Raw genomic sequence first — 25847 nt, 5'->3', positions numbered from 1 at the left:
TGCTACAAAACTATCACAAGAGAGAAGGCATACACAAAGGGTGTTAACATCTGATGGAAACCCACTGGCGGCACACACTGGAAGCAGCTCAAGCTGTCACTTGAGACTCTTTTGTCTTCTGTAGAATGACACCTGGGGCATGAGTTCCTTCACGTGTGATGTGCAACAATCCACTGAGGGTCTGCTTTACATTCCAAATGTCTTCACCAGCTGAGTAAGTGGTAGAAAGGAGCACTCCCCTATTCAGAATGTTCATTCACATCTCTACGGATAACATGCATGGAGGCAAAGAGTGGATCTCTTGCTGTTTATACCAAAGAATGGGTGTAGTGTCTGAAAAATTGGAAACCTACGGAGAAAGGATTAAAGGTTTTCAGAGGCAGAAAACTGCTTTCAGACGTTTGAACTACTAACGCCCTTGCGTGATGACCATTGACGGTGATCTTCTATTTTCCCGGTGGCACTTCAGCTGTCCACAGCAAAGAGCATTTGAGGGACTCATTTATCTCTCAAGAGTGCAAAAAACTCCAACTTGAGACTCTTTTTGATTGAGCAGAGAGAAGGGAATCTGCATAAACATGGGTCCCATCTGGCTGCAATGCATGGTACGATATCCTAAAGCTAACGTACGCCAAGTGAAACCCCGGGACCCAAGTGGTGACAAACGGAAATGAGCCTAGCGGTCTAGGAAACCACCTGGATGTGATGAAAGAGCAGGAGCACATTCCCAGAAGAAGAATAATCTTTTCCAGAGGAGGGTTCCCCATTCTAGTCCATCAAAGCATGAATGAACAGATCCTTCCTAGTAGGCAACAGGGAGATTTTTCTAGAGACGCAAACAGGCCTAGCTCGTGAAGTCCTTGGAATGAGGCGAAGATCCTTGACTAGAAAGCTTTCCACTTAGTCACCCGTAAAGGTCTGGACAGATGTATCTTCCTTACCACAGCAAGCGAGCTGCACGCCACAACGATATTAGAAATGCTGACGGCAGAGCTGTGACTAAATGGGACAACCATAAACTGGTAGCAAACTCCTCTGGAATTTTCTTTTAAAAAACTATTTAATTTTCTAGCAACCGAATATGTTTGAGTGTCATCCTTACATCATTTTCATATCACTTTAGATTTCTAATATGGGCGGACCTTGCTAAGGAGAACAATGTACTCTTATATTCCGCTTTCCCTCAAACCAGCGAATTAAAATAAATAAAACATAAAAAATATATTGATTTCGGGGAAACATTCTTGTAGAAACGACAAAATATAAAAAAAATACGTTATTAAAACTACAATTTATTAATGTACCATCTCCTCATTAAAAAGGAATAAAGGACCTTTGCCACACAATTGTAAATAAAAGACATAACAAAATCTTATAATTAGCAAATAAAATATAAAAAGATACATAAAACAAATTTGGCAAGACAATACAATACTATTGTGAAGTTCATATATTTGTTGAGAAAAGATACATTTAAAAATTTCTAATTAAAAAAATGGGGCCGGTTACACGCCAAATACTTATTGTTAATTTAACTTGATATATTTACCCAAGGCTGTTCTACTGTCAAGTGACTTTAAAGCTAATGAACTTTTTAATGCTTCGGGTCTACTACAGCACTCACACTTTAAAAAATACTGGACGTCACATCTTTCTCCTTTCAACTATAACACGTTCACAGTCTAAACGAAGGTGAACTATTTTAGAATTCACATTCAAGCAACAAAAACAACGCCCGCCCTTCGCATCAATCCTAGGCCAACAACCTTGAATCCGCCACGATGGATTGGCACCAATTAATTCCCGTATATATGTATTCAGGATCCCTGATAAAGATGGGATAAGACAATTGTACAAAAAGGGGGTACACCCCTGAAAACAACAATTGAAAGAATTAACACTTAGGAAACTATTAAGAATATGGGCCTACTGGATAGAAAACTGTGCAAAATCCAAATTTATATTTATATACAAAACATTTATTAGTACAAAGATATCAGTGGTTAATAATCAATAAGTGCATTTTTTTTTTTAAAAAGAATTTTATGGTTTTGTAAAACAGTGAAAACAGTAGGACATTGAAATGAACCTTGCATACATATCCCTAGATAGAGCACCACCCTATTGCGCAATCCCTCAACCAACCCAATTTCTATTGCAGTTCGGAAGACTCTGGCTCCCCAATAAGTGCATTTTTAGCAAATGTATCTCTGCATACTTGTCTTTAAAAAAAAAGGAGAGCAATGTAGATGTACGCCTACAGTATATATAGTCTCTAGCTTGAATGATCATTCATACTCCCACACTCATACAGTTTTCAATAGATACGAATTGACTCTAATACAGGAAAAGATGCAAAAAAACCAATTTCCCTTCTAATTAGATAAGTTAATGTTTTACATATATTGCCATCATTCTGTGTACAGATTCTATATGTGACTACATTTGATAGTTGAGAATCCTCACTAGTAGGCATTGTCCAATAGAATCTTTACTATACAGTACAACTAAGTGGGGTCAAGACACAATGTTATGGTGCATAGCTAGAGAAAAATATATACATAACGTGGCTGAGATGTCGTGTCCTACGCGTTTACTCTTACGATTGTTAGAGACGGGATTGGTCCATTGGAAGTGATGGAATCGTGGAAGCTCCAGGCAGAGATGTGTCTGCCGGGAGAGTGTCTGTGGTTGGTTGCTCCAACTGATCTGCATAACTTGTAAATGGAAGGTTTGCTCAACCATGTGGATGTTTAATGATCTATCAAGAGCTTCCATATTAATCTACAGGATGGGTTCATAGACTACCGACTTCACAGCCCTCGAGAGTCCATCTGAGCCGGCTGTTAAGGCTCTCCAAGTAATCACAGAGAGCTGAAGTCCAACATGTGAGCAATTCAACAAAGGATAAATCTCAGAGCACAGGCTTAGGCCACGTATTACGAAGAGTTCATAGGGCAAAACCTGTCCCACATGAACCTATCATTTTCGCCAAAGTTTGCAACAATTTATCCCAGACACAGTCAATCGATTTTCAATAGTTTTTATATCCAGTTATTTAGAAATGTTGCAGAGCCCCAGTTGTCATCTCGGAATAACCTCATAACACTGTTATAATGACAGACAAAAGAAAAGAGGAAATTAGTCCCAAGGCAGGTAGCGGAGCATGAGGTGATCACTGCCATTGGATGTTCTTCAATCAAACACTGCAGACACTGGGGCATATTTACAAGCCCCTATCGCCATTTTTTTTAACTCTCTGATGGCATAGTGCCATTTTCAATATTTACAAGGTGGCGCTAAGCCACTTAGCGTGGCTTAACTCCACCTTGCAAATATGTCCCTTTCCGCTGCAGTCCTCTGCGGCAAAGGGGTGTGCAATAGGTGTTGTTGTGGGTGTTCCACTGCAACACCGATTGCTTTTTGACGCTGCTCCATATTTACAAGGAGGTATAAATCTGAAGCAGTGCCAAAAACTAACACCATGAAAGAGCAGGCGTTAGAATGGTGCACGCAGAGAAAGGCTTTTATTTTTCCTCGTTTTTGCAGCACTGATAGATAGAGCAAAAGAAAATTAATGATTCTCTATGTGCAGCAAGTTTTTCCATTCTGCACATAAACAATCATTAAATAATGACAATTTGCTACTTCTAAGTGTGCTGCAGAATGCCATCGCCATTATGGATTGCTTATGTGCAGGAAGGGACACCTTCCTGCACATAAACAATGATTCCCTGCAACGCAGGCGCCCTTACACTATGGTGCAAGGGTGAATGCGTTGACGCTAGACAGCTAATTCTAGCGCCAGCCCTAGGGATTGTAGTAAATATGGCGCATCCCTGCATTTTGAAAATGTGGGAGTGTGGCGCTGCCAGATTTGGCGCAGCGCCACACTCCAACATTTTCTAGTAAATGTGCCCCCCAGTTTCTGGAAGAGTTAAGGTTTAAGGAGTCACCACATTTCTGCTGTTTGAGGACCATGCTGCAGACTGAAGGATTGTAGAGGGTAGGCTGCAGGAGCAGTGTTTGCCAGTCATTAATTAAAAGAGACCTTGTGATCATACAAAGATCTGAATAGTTCAGGTACATCTTGGAGTCTTTGAAGTGTGTTTAAAATACTTTAAACAGTTGTGTAGAGTGTAGGTGCTTCCTAACTACTACGGTTAGTTTAATCCAATGTAAGCGTTGTAGCACAGGAAGAATTCTTCATAGCACGGAGATTTGAATGTTGACCCGCTTACCCACAGTGATGAATCAAATAGTTGATAATGAAAAGTATGAATCAAAGATGACACCAAGTGTTTGATTTCTGAGCGTGTCGTTATGATTCTCATCATCTGAATACACTCCACAGGTTTCTGGGTATCACACGCTTGTCTCTTGTCAGCCCACAGGTTTCTGGGTCTCACACGCTCATCTTGTCAGCCCACAGGTTTCTGGGTCTCACACGCTTATCTCGTCAGCCCACAGGTTTCTGGGTCTCACACGCTTGTCTCGTCAGCCCACAGGTTTCTGGGTCTCACACGCTTGTCTCGTCAGCCCACAGGTTTCTGGTTCTCACACACTTGTCTCGTCAGCCCACAGGTTTCTGGGTCTCACATGCTTGTCTCGTCAGCTCACAGGTTTCTGGATCTCACACGCTTGTCTCGTCAGCCCACAGGTTTCTTGGTCTCACACGCTTGTCTCTTGTCAGCCATGCTCATTGTGGGTCTTACCGGTAGAACAGCTGAGAAGCTGCTACGTCTTGCTTTCTGAGCCCTGCTCCCGCAACAGAGCCCACTGGCGAAACATTCTGAAGGAAGAATGGGCCATAATCCGGAACTGATTTATTGTCTTGTCTCAAACCTCTCAATTATGTTACAAAAGATCAGTGAATGCAATAGTGTACAGCGCTCAAAGTTTAGAAATAACGTACATCTGCACATGGCCCATTAGTAGAAAAGCTGATCGTATTTGAGGTTCTGTTCATTACATTGGTCATCAATTGCAGAAATCTCTCAAGAAAAGTATTCTGTAGATGATGGAGAGTATTTATCGGATCCTCTTGATTCACAGTTTGCACTCATAGACACTGACAGACTGCACAAGCGCCCCTCTTCTCTTGGGATACAGGTGCTGTATGAGTTTCTTCTTCTTCTGGATTGTGATCGCCCCAACGGGCTGGCCTTCAGCCTCAGGAAGAACTGACTGCTGCGGTCCATGAGGAGTGGTGGTGTGAAGATCATGAAAGATCCACAGGGGCATCTCAGCATCATCTGAAGGTCTTTGAGCTTTTCTGGGACTTTCAAAATCACAATCGTCAAAGCCAGAATACTAAACTCTAATTACAAAAACATCAACACTCGCAGCAAGAGGTGCTTGCTGTGAAGCTCTTGATGAAGACACCTAAATGAGTCGAAACTACTCAACAACAGTCAGGATTGATGACAGTGGTACAGGTTCTCTGAGGGACTTCGAGAGACATCAGACTTCATCAGAGCAAGGTTCAAGATCACGGGGAACGACTCTCCATGCCCTGGTCCTGGTATTTATCATGATTCAGAGGAAAGGATGCACATCTTTAGACCTTTCAGCATGGACAATATGACCCCCAATCCCTTGGCCTCCAATATCACATCCCCCGAGAAACAGGACACACGCTTAGTGTCCAAGACCAGGAGACACACGGCGCAAGAGCATCTTTTTTAGACTATTTTCATTGCAGGAGGAACACTATTCCAAAACACCTGGAGTGATAGGGAAGAGAGAAGCAGTGGGAAAGGAGAAAGGTCAACAAAAACTGAACAAGAACATTCAAATAGGGGGAGGAGCCAAGATGGCGACCGGAGCAGACGCTTGAGCGCCCGGCTCCGTCGGCCCTTGGCCTCGGACTATCATCCTGATTCCTATCCTCGCCGATTCTCGAGGTGAAACGTGTGCGACGACGCGCTGTCCACGCCGCCGCTTCCCCGAAGTCTCAGCCCGCCCGGATGCCGGAGTTCTTGGTGCTTTTGTTCTCCGCCCTGGATCCCTGCTCCATTGTTGCCTCTGCCGGCCCCCTGGAAGCTCCGCAGTCACCGGACCCGCTAGCGCAAACCCGAGCCGCGCGGTCCCGACCTCACCCCACACCACGGACTGTCGCCAGCTGAGCCTGGGGAGGGACGGCCAGACACCTCCTGCACCCTGCGCCTGAAGGGCTGGGGCTGTAAGGTAAGCCCCGGTGCGGCGGGTCTCCTGCCCCGATCTGTGGACCGCGCTGTGGGAGGCTGCCGACCCCCTTCTTCTATTGCCTAGTCGGCTGCAAAGAGAACCCGAGGGAAGGGAGGCGACTGTTGGCTTTCTCTGTTGCGGCGCAGACCTGAGGGGAACTGACTCCTTGCTACGACCCCCCCCCTGGCCATTGTACCGTCCGGCAGTAAAACATGGCGTTGTTTGCCTGCTCGCGGCTGGGGGGTGATACTCCGGTCTTGCCCGCTGCCCGCTTCGCCCTCCCTCCACCAGACACTAGCTCCACAGGGCCGTCCCGGATTGCTGCCGATGTGGGGGTGCAGCTTCCGCTGACATGCGGCTCCGTTCTGGCTGTCCTGCGGGACTTTCGTCTACAAATGTGTGCTGGCTTGCAGGCGCTGAGTGAGCAGTTTGACTCCATCCTGTCAGCTGCGGGTCGTGAGCGCTCCGTTTGTCATCAACACGGCGTGGATCTGCCAGTGCTTTTGTCCTCTTGCGGGGACGCAACGGCTGTGTGTGATCGTGCTACACTGGTGCCTGCAACTGGCTTTCCCGGCACCCAGGATCAATTGCTCTCCAGCTCAACAGCGGATACTTTGTTTCCCCGTTCATTGCTGCCTGCTTCATTGTTGCCTGCCTCACCGCGTCTGCAAGAGTATCCAGCTGAGCAACACCTAACATCCTCGAGGAATCGTTCACGGTGGCCTACTGCTTCTTTTCTGTGGAACTCCTGTACTTTACATGCCATGTCTGGACTTTATGTGGTGCACAAAGGGACCTCTACAGATGGTCGGCGGCCATTTTGTGATTCTACTTCACCATCTTCTCCCAAGCGGCCATATTGTCTTTGTCTGCACGGGATGCGGGGCCTTCATGTAGGGGCTGGCTTAATCTCAAGCCCGCGATCGGGCCAGGGCTAGACTGATTTATATCGCCATGGTTTCACGGATGGGCTGGACTGGGACTGGAACTGTATGTATATGTTGTGCGCACTCGTCGCGATCTGTCTTCCTTCATTTAAATTGTTGTGACAATTCATTTTCACACGACCGCTTTTGGTGTAGTGGGTTCTCAGTGTGTGGAGGCCATAGATGGCCGATGGTTTAGGGCGCTCTGATGATACGTAGGCTCCTCCCCACTTTCTTCTTTTTGGGAGTTTAGATTAGAATAGTCCTATTCTTTTCTCACCCCCTTTATCATAGGTGTAATGTTTTCTTATCTTTCTTTACTCTATTCTTACTCTCTTTCTTGTCTATATTTCGGGTTTCTTGGGCGACAGGCACTATGCTGGGGGGGGGGCAGGCCGTAGCCTCCGCATTGGTGTAGGGTGGGGGGGTAATTTACTGTTTCTAATTAGTTCTATGGGCCTTTTCTCTTTCTATGTTTCTGCGCTATACTTGTTTCGATTCTGGGTCCGGGTGTGGGGTTGACTGAGTGGGGGCGGCACTGGAGGGGTGCGTAATTGCTCATGTGACTATCCTGTTATATAACTGCATTGCCTCACTGCCTGAGATTTTACTTCCATTGCTGTTTTAATGATGCTGCTGCTCTCCCGTGTGGTGGAGATATCGTGCGGACTCGAATCTCCTTGGTTCTTACTCTTCACTGACTTTTTCCCTGATAAAATTATTTTGAAAAACTTTAAAATTAACCTTCACTTCTCCTCCCCCTGGTGTCAAGGATCTCTCCAGTGTATAATTCATAAATCGTTGCTAATCTTGACCATTGAGGCACAGGGGCCGTAATGTTTGTATCAGTGCTTAACCGTATCGTGGCCGGCCTGAAGGTTGTAGGCCCGTATTTGTTCTTTTAATATGCACGAATAAAGGTTTTCAAAAAAAAAAAAAAAAAAAAAAAAAAAGAACATTCAAATAAAAAGATATATCTATAGCAGTTGAGTGACTTTCAAGAAGGCAGAGCAGAGTGTTCAAGGAATTTTCTTTTCATAAAGTAGAAAAATAAACCCATGTTTAACTGCCTGCACCCTGGGGGCTTCACAGTTGCACCATTTGTAATTTTCTGTAAAATTCTATATCTTTCCACTTCTGTCCTTTTGAGGGAAGACAGCAAGGCCACTCTTAAACTTAGTTTCAGTTCGACCTTACATGTAAAAAATGATGGCGTCTCCAATGGGCAACAGAAACACCATCAGGGAAAGCAACTGTGCTTTCTGTAAACCATTCTCCAGAGTCCTACAGACAACCAAAGACATTTGCATGTTTCTGACATTATTAAAATTAGCTCATGAAGGCTACGGGAACTCTGAGGCTTACAAATTCTGACAGATAAAAAAAAAAGAATACAGTAAATCTTTACGATCCTTCAAACAGAACTGTGAATATACAAATTGCACATTAAAGGTATGTACAGTTGTTGTGTTGGCAGAAGAACACCTGGGCAGCTACTTCAAGATCTTGCCTTTGCTGTGGTTTATCCGATGACAACATATTAATTAGCAGGTTTCCACTGATGACGAGTCAGCTCAACAAGTAGCTGTGATCTGAGATCTGGAGGAGCTCTGCCCCGGACCTGGGATGATGTCCAGGGAGACGAGCATGCCAAATATCCTCAGATAATAAACCTCCCTGGTATGTGTCACAGAGGAATCTACAATCATCGAAGATCTGCAGTCTGTAGGGTCCCACATCACACAATTGATATTCACCTGCTAGCCCACCTGGCATCAACTCCATCTATCTCTAGCTCTGCCACAGCAAAGATGGGAGGAAACACAACATGACCAGCACACCGTAACAAGGACTCACTTGCTGCCCAACCGCTCTCAATCTTGGCTCAGACGTACTGTTTACTTGTGCGGTTTTATACAGCCTGAGGGCAACAGAGCGCATTACAGGGGAACAAACGCAGCATACACGCTGAACACAGAGCTTTTGCCCTTGAGTTATGCAGGGTGTCGTAAGGGCAACTTAATCTTTATGTCAGATTTACCAATTCGCCCATCATGAACTCTCCATCAACTCTGATTCAGAAATACGTGGTCAGGCAGGCTCTGAGACCTAGCCCTGAGGTTACTGATTGACAGATTACAGGTACGGGGGACGCGTAGCCGGCAGACAAATGCGCGAACAGGAAACTCAGGTCAATCCCCCAGATAAGCGCAGCTACACAACAATGGTCCAAGAAGATTGGCCAAAATAAAGCACACATGGCTAGAGGGGTGGGCGCATTCCCAAAATGCCGTAAAGTCAGATGCCACATGAAGTTAGGAACACAAAGCCTAACAGGATACAGCACACGCAGTGATCATGCGCCCCTCATGCCGGACACATTATCCACTGGCCCCCGTTGTGTCCACACATGGTTGAGGCCCACCTGTATCAGTTATTGGGGGCCTTATTTATGACTCCACAGACAAGGCTTGCATTATTTTACCAAAAAAGGATCGACTTAAGTACTTTATGATATCCAAAGAAATTTATAAGACCCTGTTCAGATTGATTGTACTTTGGGCAGTCCTCAGACCCGCTTACCAACTGTTCCTGTTTTGCCAAACACCTCTTGTCTTTTGTTTTTTCAAGGACATCCATATCTGAGCAACATATTTGCGAGCCAGATAGGAGAGATTGAAGCTGAAGAAAAGGGATCCCACCCAGACACATTCACATTTGCACAGCAAAGAAGGTGTGCAGACACCGCAATTGATTGGAAGGTCTGCTAAATCTGTGGGGCAGAGATCCATCCTGAAGCTGCTGTTAGTGTGTAAGAGACTACATCTGATCTTTAGTACCAGAATTTGGCGTATGGGAAACTAGCAAAAATGTAATTTGAGCGCCCTGCCACAGACAGAAAACTGGCATGTTACCGATTTTATGTGTCAGAATTGAGTAGTTGCAAGGCGGCCTTGGAGGCGTTCCCGCAGAGGTCACATTTTTTTGATAGCACCATAGGATAGCTGAATATTGGTTTTCGCTTGGACCGCTGGGTGTGAACAGATGGTACGCTTGTCCCCTGGGTGTGATATAGGGTTGAAGCCTCAACGCTTGGACCGCTGGGTGTGAAAAAAGAGAAGAGCTCTAGCAGGATAAAATATATATAGGAAGCTTGAAAAGAGGCCCACTTTTTATTTGTAAACTTTGGCGGTACGATTCGTCTAATGTAATTCCATCATTTTTAAATCATGTAAGATATATCGATTGAGTTTATAAAGCCGTTGCTGTACCAGAATAAGATGACACTGACTGCAAAGTCGCTTTCTTATTCAAGTCATTTACTTAATGAAAATATTTTTTATCAATTCTCAAAAACAAATAGTGAGTCGCGACACACTGACTAAAACTACAATCTATCAATTTATTATATAAACTTGTATCAGGATTGAGTAACAGCTAAAATTAGGAGAATTAGGTGTCCGCAATGACGGATTACCTGCCATTCTTTAGGTTTAATTCAGGCTAGAGAAACGTGTACATAGCTCAAATTAATTGCATCCAACATTGTTTTTTTTGGTCGAAGCTCCAATTGGCTCATTGTGTAGCTTTCTTTTAAATGAATGTTGTTGGTTCTGGATAGTGAAAGTCAACGGGTTTCGGCCTCCAATTATGGCCTCATCAGGACAGTGCGGGACCGAAATCACCCAAGCTACAACTGGTTCTGACCAGGATAAGTGTGTCCGGAAAATTATTAATGGCCGGTGCTGTTAACAGCAACTTGCTCTTGTTTGGGGTCTGTCAACGTGGCGTGCAAACTCTTTGGAAGCAAAGTTGGGTCGAGACTGCGATCCACAAACTCTCTGGAATGCCTTTCTCTGCCTCTCCGCTTGGTTCGCTGTGTGTGACACATATGGTACACATGGGCCCTGGGTGTGATATAAGACAGCTACCCTGAAAAGAAGTAACAAGGTGCCCAGTGGAGTACTGAGGTTCCGTAGCGATCCGAACCCGAGTATTCGGTATTATAGTACTGACACGATTTTGGTACCAATGAACCGCAAATGATCCATTATATACATGACAGTATTTTCGCTACGCAACGAGCTTGAATTCACTGAAGAATAGGGCATTCTGTTGTCAAGTCATGGCATCCATTTTAGATACGGCGTCCATTTTGTTTCTTGCCCTCACATAGTCAATGAACGGACGATGACCCCGGCAGGATCACCTTGTTAAGGACACGTAAGCTCGAGTCCCGAGAAAGGCTGACGCTACATGACTAGGCAGAATCAAGCTGCCTCCCTTGCCTGAGGCCAGTCCTGCTATACTGGTTCTCGTGTCCATTGTCCTGACCGAGAGGCCGAAGACGATAGCCATGCCCGTTTATGATCCATAAACACCTCTTATCCTGCTTTTCAATCCTTGCACCTGGCTCTGCTCCTCTCCTTCTGGGCTTTTACAATGGGGAGGTTACGATTTTTATGATGGGGAGGATCGGGCAAAGAATGGAGAGCTGACAAGGGGATCAGATCGAATACCGAAAACCTACGACTAATTATTGTTTGATGTATATTTATTGTCTGTTTGGGATACCGGGTTGGGCATGAGAAATATTCGTGTAATGTTCCCTCAAGACATTTTTCGTGTATTTAAGGAGCAACCCACTTAATGCAATTTGAACAGTCTCGTAGATTCGACCTCTGTGTGGTTCCTATGATTTCTGTGTCCCTGCAGTAAATAAACCTTGGTCTTTGACGCCGCCATTGAGAAACCCGCGTCTCTGTTTATTTTGTGCACCGAGACAGGAGGAACTCGGGGGTCTTCGGGTGTTGTTTCCCTGACACCTCTGGACTCTTAAAAGTCCAGAGCCTCAATTTGGCGCCCAACGTGGGGCGACGTCATCCGGTACCGGTCCAAAGCCTGAAAAGTTCGAGGTGCTTCGTGTAAAGATTCCGGAGGGAGGTACCCCGCTTCATCGATCCCTGCATGTCGTAAAAGTGGCCCGACGATCTCTTCCACGAGGGTTCCCGTTCCCAGACGGCTACAGAGGACCGCTGCCCTGACTGTCGCCCTGTCTTGGACCCGAGGTGCAGACCTTAGTACGGCGAGACGTAGACGGGTTCTCCTTGGTGACGTCTTCCACATTTCAGTTAAGTATTAAGTGGGTCGTGCTCAGTTTGGTTATCTGGATACGTTTGTTTTGGATTCGTAGATTATCATTGGTTGCTCTTGTTAGGATAATCTTTGTTTTTGGTATTGGTTCATTTTGGTAGGCCTAAGTTCTCTGCGCATTTTGGTTAAAATTTGTCTTCGTTTGTCATGACTAAAAGTAGTAATTGTTTCTTGTCTTTGTTACGTTGCAACGGGGATTCCCGGTTGGAGGATTCGTGTTCGGTTCCTCCGATTGGAACTCCTACATATGAGCTCTATTGTAAACATGGTGTGGGTCCTATTGCGTATAATGAAGTATGGGTTCGTTATACCAGAAAAGATGGTGCCCTTAGTTGGCCACCGCATGGTAGCTTCGAAAGTGAAATCCTAGACAATCTAGAAATGAAGTTGTTTAAGAGGAAAGCCCGGCCGGCAATGTTTGATTCTTTTCGCGTATGGCGTAAAGAAGTCAAACAGAGAGAAATTAGGAAGACAAAGAAAGAACAGAAAGAGAAAGGGTTGACTTTAATGGAGTCTGCTAGGCAGCTGCATGTCAACGAGACTGAAAAAGCAATGGAGATGGCGAATAGGAAATATAATTTGGCAATTGATAAATGTTACCCTGTATTGCCATCTTGTCCTGCTAAGCCGATAGAGGACCTTGAAAAGGATCCTCTGTTGTCTTACCTGTTGAGCTCACCTCCACCGTATGCACAGGGTATTACAGCACCACAGTTACTACCTGTTGTACAGCCAGCTGCTGGTCAGCCTGGAATTGGTGCTCCACTTCCTTTGATTCCAGCTCCTGTCCTTCCCGTGGTTAATGATCCCACGGCACCCCCTCTTCCTGGGTCGCCTATTCCGCCTTTGCTTGTCGTTTCACAAACTGCTTTACCTACTACTCCCACCCTTACTATATCATCTGCTTCAGCTGCCCTGTCCCCAAGCCCTGTCATTCTGACTCCGCTTTCCGTTCGTCGGAAGATAACCGACTCTGTAACTAACATCTTAACTCCTCTCTACAGGTCTTTAATTGGGACCCCCGTTTCTGACTCTATACAGAGACGTAGCCAGCTTCCTGATCCCCAGGAACAAGAAATGTTAGATTCGACAGCTCTTAGGTGGATGTCGAAAGCTGCGAAGTATGATGCACAAAGAGTGTTAGACACCTTTATGCAATGGAACGAACCAACTCAACGTTATGTTTTTGACGTGATGTGTTCTCTTGTATGTAAAGAATGGGATGATGATGACTTAGATACTGTCCCCTCTGATCTGATAAATATTCAGCAGAAATTCGCCGCAGGAATGGTGATAGGTTCAGAAGTAGGGAAAGCGATAGAATTGATTTTAGCATATAGGGATGATTCCCCTCTTCGAATGCCAAGGGACCATGATGGTTCACCGATTACTAGGAAAAGACGAGGTCAGTATCCGATGAGGGAAGTTCCGCCCATATGGCGCGAAGCAGTTGCCGCTAATGCGGCTAATGGTATTGCAGCTGCTCCAGCACAATTCCAGAGAGTGTGGATACACATCCCTTGGAAGCGAGCTGAAGTATTAGCAGTAAAACAAGTGTTGCCAGACCCGCGTAAAAATCCTGCTGGTTATTATAAAGAGTTGACGCAAACAGTCCAAGCGTGTATCATGAATTTGGCAGATATTGAAATGCTATTTGGCAACGTAGTGCCACAGCCTATATGGGCCAAGATTCGGCAAGAGAACCACCCAGTCGCCTTAGGAGGTGATTGGCCAGCTATTGTAGCGGCAGACGCACAACAAGTTGGCGGAGCTAAACCTGAACCTCTGATTGCTGACTTACCTGGCAGAATAATTAATCTGATGAAAACGCTGATACCAGCGTTACGGGTAAATTGGGATAAACTATCGGCATGCAAACAGAAGAAGGACGAAAGCGTCTCTGACTTCTTCACTAGATTTGAAGAGACCTTCGTAGACCACAGTGGGCAAGATATGTGTACTGAGGGAGGTCAGAGGTTGTTTGTCGATAAGTTCGTGTTTAATTTACTACCTGAGCTTAGTAATAAGTTAAAGGATTCCGAAAGCGCATGGGCAGTATCGACGACAGCACAGATACTTGCAACTGCCCAGTATTACGAGAATAGAGAGAAAGAAGAGAAGGAAAAGTCAGAAAAGAAAACAAAAGATTTAAAGACTAAAGTACTATTGCAACAGGCATATCCGCCTCGCTCGAACCAGTCAGATTTACAGCAGCGATCCCCGTTTCAGCAACAGCCGCAATTCCAGCAAGGGACGTCCCAAAGATTTAATTATGGATTTCCTCGACAACAGTTAGCATGGAATCAGTGTGCCTATTGTAAAAAGGAGGGTCATTATAAGAACGAGTGTCCAGTATTGCACGCACAGACCAGTGGTGTCCCAGCTCAGAGAGGTAGTGTTGGGTCTATGCAAACTCCTAGAGGTAGAGGACGTGGTACTATGATACCACAGGCCGATCGCCCATCAAATTATTTCGATCAGCGAAATGTACAACCTGCACAGCCAAGTAGATCTTCACAGTATCATGTTGAGGATTACTACGATCATAATGAACAGATTCAGAGAAGCGAGTACTAGGACAGCCACAGGCAAAGAGAGGGAGTAGTATCAGTTCCAGTTGATCAGAGTGGACCTTATGTCGCAGTAGTTACATCAGGCGTGGTTGAACCGTTTCTGTTGGATACTGGTGCGGCAAAAAGTTCAATCATGCATGCGAAACTCCCTGGCGCACCTTTGTCTGGCTTAACGAACACTTCAGTAGGTTTCTCAGGCGCCCCTGTTCACAATCCTGTGTCTAGTCCTTTATCAATCTCTGTTGGGCCATGCGAGCTAGAAGCACCCCTTATCCTAACAACCGGTTGTAATGAGAATCTGCTTGGTTTAGACCTGTTAAAACGTCTGCATGCGACATTGTACTGTTCTCCTTCGGGGGTACAGCTCACATTAGGCAAAAGAGTCATCTCTCCAATGTACATGTCGATGGATAAGCTCCCACCGGAGCTGCGTTCTCTCCCTGATACTCTTTGGGCGACTGGTCCTAACGATGTAGGCCTTTTGGAAATTCCCCCTTATGTGGTAAGTCTAAAAGCGAATGTTAAATTCCCACGAATCCCACAGTATCGGATTTCGAATGAAGGTGAACAAGCATTCTTACTGATCGTGAAAGACTTAATACAGAAAGATGTGATAGAGGAAACGAGAGGAAATGTCTGCAATAGTCCTGTCCTGCCGATTTTGAAACGCACTGACCCTTCCAAACCTCCAATCTACAGATTTGTGATCGACCTCAGAGAGGTTAACAAAATTGTGATTCCACAGTTTCCAGTGGTACCAGATATCACTGCATTATTGACATTGATTCCTGCATCGGCCTCGTGGTTTACAGTGATCGATTTGAAAAATGCATTTTTCAGCATTCCGATAGCGGAGGAAAGTAGAGACATTTTTGGTTTCTCCCTAGGAGGTCGCAGTTTCAGGTTCAAGCGCGCTCCACAAGGCTATTGTGAGAGCCCTTCGATTTATAGCCAAGCATTGAAGAGTCAATTAGATGCTCTTGTACTTCCTCCTGGTGTTGCTCTGATCCAATATTTAGATGATCTGTTACTAGCTGCCGATGACAAGGAAACTTGCAAAACAGCTACAATTTCTTTATTACGTCATTTGTCAGACTTACATCACAAGGTGTCACCTTCTAAACTGCAATATTGTTGCCAAGAAGTGACCTACTTAGGTCATCTTTTGTCAAAGGAGGGAAGAAGGTTGACCCCAGAGAGAATCAAAGCAATTTCACAGATGACTGTACCAAGCACACAGAGAGAAGTGCGTGCGTTTTTGGGTATTACGTCATACTGCAGACAATGGATCCCAAATTTTTCTCTCATGGCAAAACCATTGGTGGCCCTGACTGGAAAAGGTGTTCCGAGCCCTTTGCCATGGTCTGATGAATGTCAACAGAGTTTCTCCAACTTACGTGATGCGCTGTGTTCAGCTCCTGTGTTGGGTACTCCTGACTACAGTAAGCCATTTACACTATATGTCCATGAAAAAGAAGGTTGTGCATTAAGTGTATTAACACAACAATTTGGTGACAAACAGCGGCCTTGTGCGTATTTCTCATCCACATTAGATCCGGTAGCCAGAGCATTGCCAAGTTGTTTGAGAGCCACAGCAGCAGCCGCAGTGTCTATCCGACAGTCTGCTGGACTAGTCATGAACAACATGTTAGTAGTCATGGTTCCACATGCTGTGGATACACTCATGAATCGAACAAGAACTCAGCACCTCACCAGTGCTAGACTATCAGGCTATGAGCTGACACTTTTGGCAAGCCACATTCAGATCAGGCGATGCAACACACTGAATCCAGCAACGCTGTTGCCGACTACTCAAGAGTCGAGTGATTCAGAGCCCCATGACTGTTGTTTCAGAACTGAGGAAGAGACAAAAGGTCGGATTGATTTAAAAGATACTCCATTACTAGATCCAGACGGCACTTTATATGTCGATGGGTCTTGTTTCAAATTACAGAATGGTGATGTGACGGCCGCGTATGCAGTTACGACTTTGAGTACAATTGTGGAGACCGCAAGAGTGAGTCAGAATTCTGCTCAGGCTGCAGAATTAATTGCATTGACAAGAGCGTGTGTTTTAGCTGAGGGAAAGAGAGTGAATGTGTTTACTGATAGCCAATACGCCTTCGGCGTAGCACATAGCTTTGGACGCCTGTGGAAAGAAAGAGGTTTTCTCACGTCCCATGGGACTAAGATCCAACATGGACAGTTAGTCAGCGATCTATTGGAATCTCTGACCCTACCGAATGAAGTTGCGATTGTGAAGTGCAGTGCACATCGAAAGATTACGGATGATGTTGGCCGTGGGAATGCGTTTGCTGATGAGGTCGCTAAAGAAACGGCCAAGAACATGATGAGCCGAATGTACGTTGCAACGTTTGCAAGATGGATTGCTGAATCAGGAATGTGTGAAAATACGATTGAAAGCGTGAAGGCAATCCAGAATGAAGCAACTGAAAATGAGAAGAATGCGTGGAGGGAGAAAACGGGTAAAATGGATTCGAGTGGATGTTGGGTTGATCTGTCTGAACAGCAGCGTTGGATGTTACCTGATGCGTATGTGCTCGCAGTAGTCATGATGGCGCACGGAGCGGCGCACATCAGTTCGAAAGGGATCTGTAAAATGTTAGCTCCAGTATGGAAGAATGATGGAATTACTAAGTGTGCGGAAAGAGTGGTGAAAAATTGCATGATATGTCTGATGCATAATCCTGGTAAGGGAACCCCAACCCCAGTCGGTCATTTTGCTCCCCCTTCTTGTCCCTTTGAAGTGATTCAGTTGGATTATATCCACATGGACAGGTGTAACAATCTTAAGTATGTCCTGGTGGTAGTCTGTGCCTTTTCAAGATGGGTTGAAGCATACCCATTAAAGGATAACACTGCTATGTCCACTGCCAAAATCCTCCTCAAAGAATACTTCCCTAGGTATGGTATGCCACGGATTGTTTGGTCAGACAACGGAAGTGAGTTTGTAGGGAAAGTTATGAAGAGTGTGTGTGCGGGTCTGGGGATTGTACAGAAGTTTCACAGTGCGAATCACCCACAGTCAGCAGGTTTGGTTGAAGGGTACAATGGTACCTTGAAGCTGAAACTTGTTAAAATTCAAGCTTCCACTGGTCTTTCCTGGCCAGACGCACTGCCTTTAGCTCTACTGTCCACCAGAGCGACTGTACACTCTCGAGTAGGGCTTAGCCCATATGAGATTGTGTTCGGTCGTCCTGCTAATGTTTGGGGAGTCCCTAGGCCAAAGGAATTCAAACAGATCGAATATCTTATGTTAATTGATTACCTTTTTGATCTGACTACTAAATTAAGCCTTATTCGTCAACAGGTATTTGAATCCTTGCCTAAACTGCCAGAGAGTCCAGGCCACACGCTGAAACCAGGAGACCAGGTGGTGGTCCGGAATTTCGAACGAACTCGGAACCTCCAGCCAAGATTCGTGGGCCCGTACCAGGTGCTCCTGGCAACGAGAACTGCTGTACGACTAGCTGGGAAAAAGAACTGGGTACACGCTAGCCATACGAAACGTGTCCCTCTCCCACTCCCCTACGACAACTGGGTTAGACAGGGATTTGGTGTATCCGAGACAGAACCTGTTCCTAGGCTCATCCCTTTCAGTGATGCAGAGTACATAACGGACAAACAAACTGAAACGCAAAACTCTGACACCTCAGTAGGAACTGCTCTTTCAAACCCTGAACAGAGTGTTGTACAAAGTGAACATTTATCACCTGTGGAGTCGAACATTTCTGCACCTGTAGACCAGCTATTTCAAGATCAGACAAGACCTGGAAAGTACAGATATAATCTACGTTCTCATGCTATGAACTAATGACGTTGCTTAATTACTTTTCTGTTTGAAAACTGTGTTGATCTTGTTGCATTCCATTCAGTCAGGAAGTTTGCTTTAATTTTTTATCTTTTTGTTTTTACTGTTCTCTCACCTTGCCGTCTGGGTTACCGTAGGGTCGTAACGTGTGCCTTGTTTTAAAACTTGCAGGGAACTAGACACAAGGTCGGTTTTTTCTGTCTACTTTGGGAACTCCCAAGGTAAACAGAGGCAATTTTTAACAGGTACAAACCATCCGTTGCGAACGGTTGTAGAAGATGGAGCTTCCCGAACTGCGACGGGTTAACGTCATAAATGTGCACAAGACCAAACTATATGATATACTATATAGCAAATGTTTCCTAATGCAATGTGCCCTGACACTTCTGATTGTTTTTATAACTTTGGTAGGCGGAATTATTTTTGGTATTCAATTGATCTTTGCACCTGTTACGTCTACAGTATCTCCCCATATTTCTGTTTCCCCGACTATTGTTTCTATTCATTCTTTCCATCCTTTTCCTGCACACGAGCAAGCTCGACGCTCCGAGTTTATAAATAACACTTTCATTCAGCTCTTGCACCAACATCAACTAGTGGTAAACACAACGAACTGTTGGGTATGTGGCTTGATACCACATACCATGGATAAGGGCATCCCTTATCTAGTTCTGCCCTTTAGTTATAATGGATCATTCTGGGCATTTCAGACCATGTTCGCCTATGCTCTAGAGACCTATCCCCCACGTCCTCCGCGTTCCACTAGGTATAACTCCGCTAACAGAGCCTTGGTAAAGGGAATTACTGACATGGTTAGAGACGTCAATAACACTCCGTTTATTCCCAAGGATGAATTGCGAGTTTACATGGGGTGGAACATTACGGAATATGGCATTACTTTGGGTGAGAACAAACGTAAAAGCTCGACTCCGATCTGGGTCGTACCTCACCAAGGTCAAGTCTGCTTGCAAGGAAATGGGAGGAATCCGAAAGCTCGACTAGGGAAGAGTGACTGTATCGAAACATACGTTTTCCCGTCACAATCTTCCCCTGCATTTTTAGCTGCTAAGGGTACCTATTTTGTTTGTCAAGACAGAGCATACACATGGCTGCCCGCTGATTTCTCAGGCTCATGTTATATCGCTCAACTGTTACCTCCGACATACACTACTGCACCGGACTATCACAAAACGAGAGTTGTGAGAGGTGTTTTCAGTAAAGAAGATACTGCTGGCCAAGAAGCAGGAGACTTTTTCAAAGGTTTCCTCCCGTTCTGGGGGCCTATGGCCAACAGTAGAAACCTACGTCAACTAACACGGGTAGTTGAATCCACCATTACCGAAACTGCGGGTGCCCTTAGTAACCTAACGGCTGAGCTTCAAGCGGATCGCCTCATGACGTTACAGAACCGTATGGTCCTTGACGTGTTACTTGCAGATCGAGGTGGGGTATGTAAGATGATCCAATCAAGTTGCTGTGTTTTTATCCCAGATAATGCGCCAACGGTATACAAGGCCATCTCTAAGTTGCACAAAATCTCGGACTCCATTCATGTAGAATGGGATGGTTCTGGAGCCTGTTATCTGCGTGGGGATGGAAGGTTCTGATGGTCACTGGTGTTGCGTTGGTATTTTTATTTTCGTGCTGTCTCATCGTTCAGTGTGGTCCTGCCTTATGTAGCGTTTGTGTTTCGTCATGCGTAAGAAGACCACCTGTTTTTAGAGATACGCCACGGGATAGAGTAATGCTACAGCAACATATCAGTGACCTAATGAACATAGAAATGGACTCTGACATAGAGTAAGCTATTGCCTATGTAAGGGCAAAAGGACGGTCTGAGGTTCCGTAGCGATCCGAACCCGAGTATTCGGTATTATAGTACTGACACGATTTTGGTACCAATGAACCGCAAATGATCCATTATATACATGACAGTATTTTCGCTACGCAACGAGCTTGAATTCACTGAAGAATAGGGCATTCTGTTGTCAAGTCATGGCATCCATTTTAGATATGGCGTCCATTTTGTTTCTTGCCCTCACATAGTCAATGAACGGACGATGACCCCGGCAGGATCACCTTGTTAAGGACACGTAAGCTCGAGTCCCGAGAAAGGCTGACGCTCCATGACTAGGCAGAATCAAGCTGCCTCCCTTGCCTGAGGCCAGTCCTGCTATACTGGTTCTCGTGTCCATTGTCCTGACCGAGAGGCCGAAGACGATAGCCATGCCCGTTTATGATCCATAAACACCTCTTATCCTGCTTTTCAATCCTTGCACCTGGCTCTGCTCCTCTCCTTCTGGGCTTTTACAATGGGGAGGTTACGATTTTTATGATGGGGAGGATCGGGCAAAGAATGGAGAGCTGACAAGGGGATCAGATCGAATACCGAAAACCTACGACTAATTATTGTTTGATGTATATATTTTTTTTTTTTTTTTGAAAAACCTTTATTGACATGTCAACCAATAACAAGTATGGGCCTACAACCCCCGGGGCCGGCCGCTAAGCAGTCAGAGTAACAGAAATCAAATGTTAACACAGGCAGCACCTCGGGGAGCAGCATCTCCACGCTATTGTACTCTCGGCCACTGAACAGTCCAAGTAGGAGACCAGGATACAAAAGGTTTTCATTTTATAATAAGGGAGGATGGAAGGATCAGGTGCCAAACAGTTTCGTAGCAGCGAAAAATGGCAGGCAGAATAATAAACGTCAACAGTAAACAGCAATCTATCTAATCAATGGCGCTGAAACAGGAAGTTCAGGATGTGTAGGAATATCACGGGCATCTGCGCCTGCAGTCCCCTGCCCTAAAACCCAGCAAACACCACTGAAATTGTGGCACACATGAGAAAGCAGTGATTAACAACGAAGGAGTTCTATCATGCTGATCCCAGAAACGAAAGACAAAGAAGAATAAGAGAAGAAAAGGAGGCCATGGAAAAAAGAGGTTAAAGACTAAAGCATCCCCTCCCCCAACCCCCCACCCTGCACCTCTGCAGATGAGTACGGCCCCCCCCCCAGCAGTGTGCCTGTCGCCCCAGAACCAGACCCGAAATATAGAAGAAACAGAGAAAAAGAAGTAAGAAAAGAAACCCCACCAGACGGGGGGGGGGTAGAAAGAGTATTAATAAACTGGAGGAGGGCCTTCAAAACATGCCCCCGGGTTCTCCCTCCCGCACAGTATGTTTTCCCCCAAAGCAGACAATAAACAACACAAAATCGACCATGTCAAGGAAAAATGGGGAGCATTACGCACCTAGTACACTAACAGTTATGCCGTGAGAGCACGCAACCCCTGAGTCCGCCCGCCTATTAGATGGCCACCTCTAAAGGATCAGCCTCATCCTTGGCCACTCTTTGCGAATCTACCCCTGAATACCCATCGACCCAGTGCCATGTCCAATGTAACAAGGGAGAGGAGCGTCCAAAAAAGACCAGGAAGCGACACACACAGGTAGGGTGGAAGTCTCTGAATACCAACACAGTCAGCATTATGGAGGGTCGTCTTTCCCAGTGCTGCCCCAGGATCGGCACTGCACACAATGTCCAGGAAGGCGGAATCAGCCAGGGCAGGCGACCGTTGCTTGAATATTGCCTGGGTCGCCGGAGGCCGCGCACGGGACAAGGCCACCACCCCCCAAGCAGGTCCAAGACCTCCGGAACAGACCAGACCCACAGCCAGCCGATCCCACGTTAGTATACTGTCCGGAGTTTCCAGCTGTTCACTATTCACAGGGGTGGCCACGACACTGTCCTCCTGTGTGCAGTGTAGGAAGTCCCTATGTACCTGAGGACAGGCAGGCCGCAGCCGTTCCGACGCTGATGCCACACCATCAAGCTTACTCCCCAATACCCAGGCGCCGTGAACGAAGGTGGAATGAAGGGCACCGAGAGCTTCGAGAAGGTCATCGTACCCCAGCACAGCTCCCGGCGCTCGCTTCACTATGCTCCTCATAGGCGCACACTCACAATCTTGCTGCGACCCAGTGTACAGGATGGTAGACTTCGCCCCGACAAGATGGCCGCCGGGTAGGTCCAACCCCGATTGGGACCGGGACTCAGGGACAAGCGCCTCAAGGTCCATGTCACTGGAAACAGGGTTCCGGGGGTAGGCAAAAGATGTATCTGGTGTGTGGTCACGGGCAACAGTCATCCCCACCACGGACCAGCGCCCGCGAAAATCCGGGAGCAGCCCGCAAGAATCAGGGCGAGTTACGGACGGTGTCCGGGCAGCTCACCGGCGAAGGCTGAGGCAATCACCGGAGAATCTTGGAATTGCCCCCTCGGGCATGCACTCGTTCCGCTACACTTAGTGGTAGGAACGACCACGGCGAAATGTAGGCCGATATTCGCACCGCTCCAATAGTCCGACTCCACCCAGTCACCAAAGGCCGCTGTTGTTGCACTGCCGCCCGGCCATGTCGTCCACTCGAGGTCCTGGTTCCAGGGTTGCACAGGCCGCAAACTTCAAATGGACGTTTCTCCGGCGGTACCGCCACCAGAAACTTCGGAGTCACACTATCGGTTGCCGCTCTCATTCACCGACACGGGCATATAGCGCAGGCTGAGGATCTCATGCAGGATATCTGTGCGGGATGCGGAGGTTCACGGAGCCGGGAGCCTACGCTGCCGTCCCGGTCGCCATCTTGGCTCCTTTTGTTTGATGTATATTTATTGTCTGTTTGGGATACCGGGTTGGGCATGAGAAATATTCGTGTAATGTTGCCTCAAGACATTTTTCGTGTATTTAAGGAGCAACCCACTTAATGCAATTTGAACAGTCTCGTAGATTCGACCTCTGTGTGGTTCCTATGATTTCTGTGTCCCTGCAGTAAATAAACCTTGGTCTTTGACGCCGCCATTGAGAAACCCGCGTCTCTGTTTATTTTGTGCACCGAGACAGGAGGAACTCAGGGGTCTTCGGGTGTTGTTTCCCTGACACCTCTGGACTCTTAAAAGTCCAGAACCTCAGTACCTGGCCTCTCAAAAAAAGTGAAGGACTGTCCTCACACACCACCAGGTGTCATGCTTCATCATTGGCAGTCCTCGCTCTCTAGAAACCATATTTGGTAGAGAGCGGGCATACACCTGGAGTCAGGGAGGCACTTCTCAAATATAAGTGGGGACCCGTGCAAATGAGTAATTTAAAAACCAATCTAAAAGCCGAAATACATTTATTCATTAGGCAATTACTTGATTTAAAAGTAAATGTTGGAAATGGGGGAGTTAGTACCCCATCACCACAGTGATTGTAGTTATCAACATGTTTCTGCTAAAGTGGCCCTTAAGGTCCGTGGCATTCATCACGATGGAAAAACTGTGGGCTCCTATCTTGCCAAGATTGGTCCGAAATTACCACTGTGTGGGGTGACCTGTCACCCTCTAGTTGAACAGTGTTTTCTTAAACCCCAAGTGAGGTTCCTAAATGCCCCATGCAGGAAAGAGGAGTGAACATGTCTAGGCAGATGGCTAGAGACGCACCTTGGGGCAAGTGTGACTATAGGGGTCTCTAATACTCTTCCCATGGGGCATTTAGGTGCCTCATTAAAATTAAAATTGTGTGAATGGAGTGTGGAGAGCAAAGCCTTAAAGGAAAAAAAGCACAGGAACCCTGAAGGAAATGATTAACGATGGCACATGCAATAATGCACTGTTTTCTGAACTAACCAATGAATGTGGCTCTAATTCAGCAGGTTGGCAATCGAATATCCAAGTGCACCCCCTTTTCAGCAGCCACATCACCACCTCGACGAGATCTACAGTGTGTGAAATGAGAACTACAAACTGTATCTTGAACTTTTTGTTTCTAACTTTTAAGTCAATAAGCCCCAATCACCAGAGAACTACAAACATCTCCCCTGGATTCATCCCAAGACCTGCAATGTTTAACTCTGACTGTGTGTTGCAGATTTGAATGATATTTTATTAGAATCTTGAGACGGACATCTGTGAGCGTTAATATAGGCTGGTGTGACTGGAATACAAAAGACAGAATAAACTGACTTGCAGCTTTGTCTGGTCTGGTTCTGAGTTTTCAACACTTTCCAGACCCTAGGGTGCTGTGGGTTCTCCATTGTAGGGAATATGAGGAGGTTCATCAATAATGTGATGTGAGTCTCGAGATAACTGCTACATGAATGCGACTAAAGCGTACAGGCTTGAGCCCTGAGCTAAGGAGTGAGAGGTAATACTTCAATATGAATGTGAGTAACATGAGAGTGTAAACTGGACAGGTAAGGTCACAACATATAAATGGACATTGTAATAGATGATTGACATTGTAAAGATTAGGGGGATAATGTCTGTCTGTTACCATCATACTCTTTGCATCCACAAATATGTCTGATTTCCAAGTCAAGGGGATTTTATGGTTAAAATTAATATTATTGTTTTTATGTAAGACTTTGTGAACTGAAATATATTTGCCAATCAATTATCCTATCTGATCTCCAAGAACACTGCTGACTTGATTCCAAGGATTAGAGATGTGACCGCCTGGTGGATGTAATGCTGAAGTTTAGGTTGTCTGCCACCAGTATGTATAGAATATATATGTTTATTTATGTAATGCATATATATCTGTAACCATGGGGTATATATCACTGGTGTTAATATATAAGTGTATAGTGAGACTACACTTTGCCCATTAGATAGTTTGAGGGCACTGAGGAAGTGGCAGTACGATGCTAAATACACGTTGGCTTCTTATTGTGTATATCTTTGGGTTTCTCTCCAGTATACCAATAACTCACAAAGGTCTCACTTTCAATTTAGTTTTGGTATACAAAGTAAGACGTTTTCTAACTGTACTGTAAGTATGGACTCTCATTGCTTACATACAAGCTTCATCCATAAGTTTGGATTTACAAACGACAAATACGGAATAAGACTGGAGGGTCGACCTGTGGGAGCTTGAACTCCACCAGAGTGGGCTATTAGAATTGTTCTTTAAGACGAGTCATTATTTGAGACAAGCACTAGAAGTGTTTTCTTCATGACATAAAGGTGGATATATTTAATGTCTAAAATTGCTTTTAATGTCTTTTTATAAAGTTAATATTTGATATTATGAAATAATGATTTCATTTTGGATTTACTCCCCTTAGCCATAATTGGATACCTGGCTTAGAGGGTTTGGGCACTACCACAGGACTATAAGATCTGTGTAA

The 25847-nt window shown here is 45.5% G+C and overlaps 1 protein-coding gene across 3 annotated transcripts in view; it reads right to left on the bottom strand.

The window, feature by feature from the left end:
• The window catches only part of LOC146813651 (phosphofurin acidic cluster sorting protein 2-like), a 1059532-nt gene that overhangs the window by 128891 nt on the left and 904794 nt on the right, over positions 1-25847 (bottom strand). The window lies entirely within an intron of this gene.

The sequence above is a fragment of the Triturus cristatus genome, chromosome 6 (genome assembly GCF_964204655.1).
Source record: "Triturus cristatus chromosome 6, aTriCri1.1, whole genome shotgun sequence".
Taxonomy (NCBI): domain Eukaryota; kingdom Metazoa; phylum Chordata; class Amphibia; order Caudata; family Salamandridae; genus Triturus; species Triturus cristatus.
Note: the sequence above shows the minus strand (reverse complement) of the source record. Positions and strands in the feature narration are given on the sequence as shown.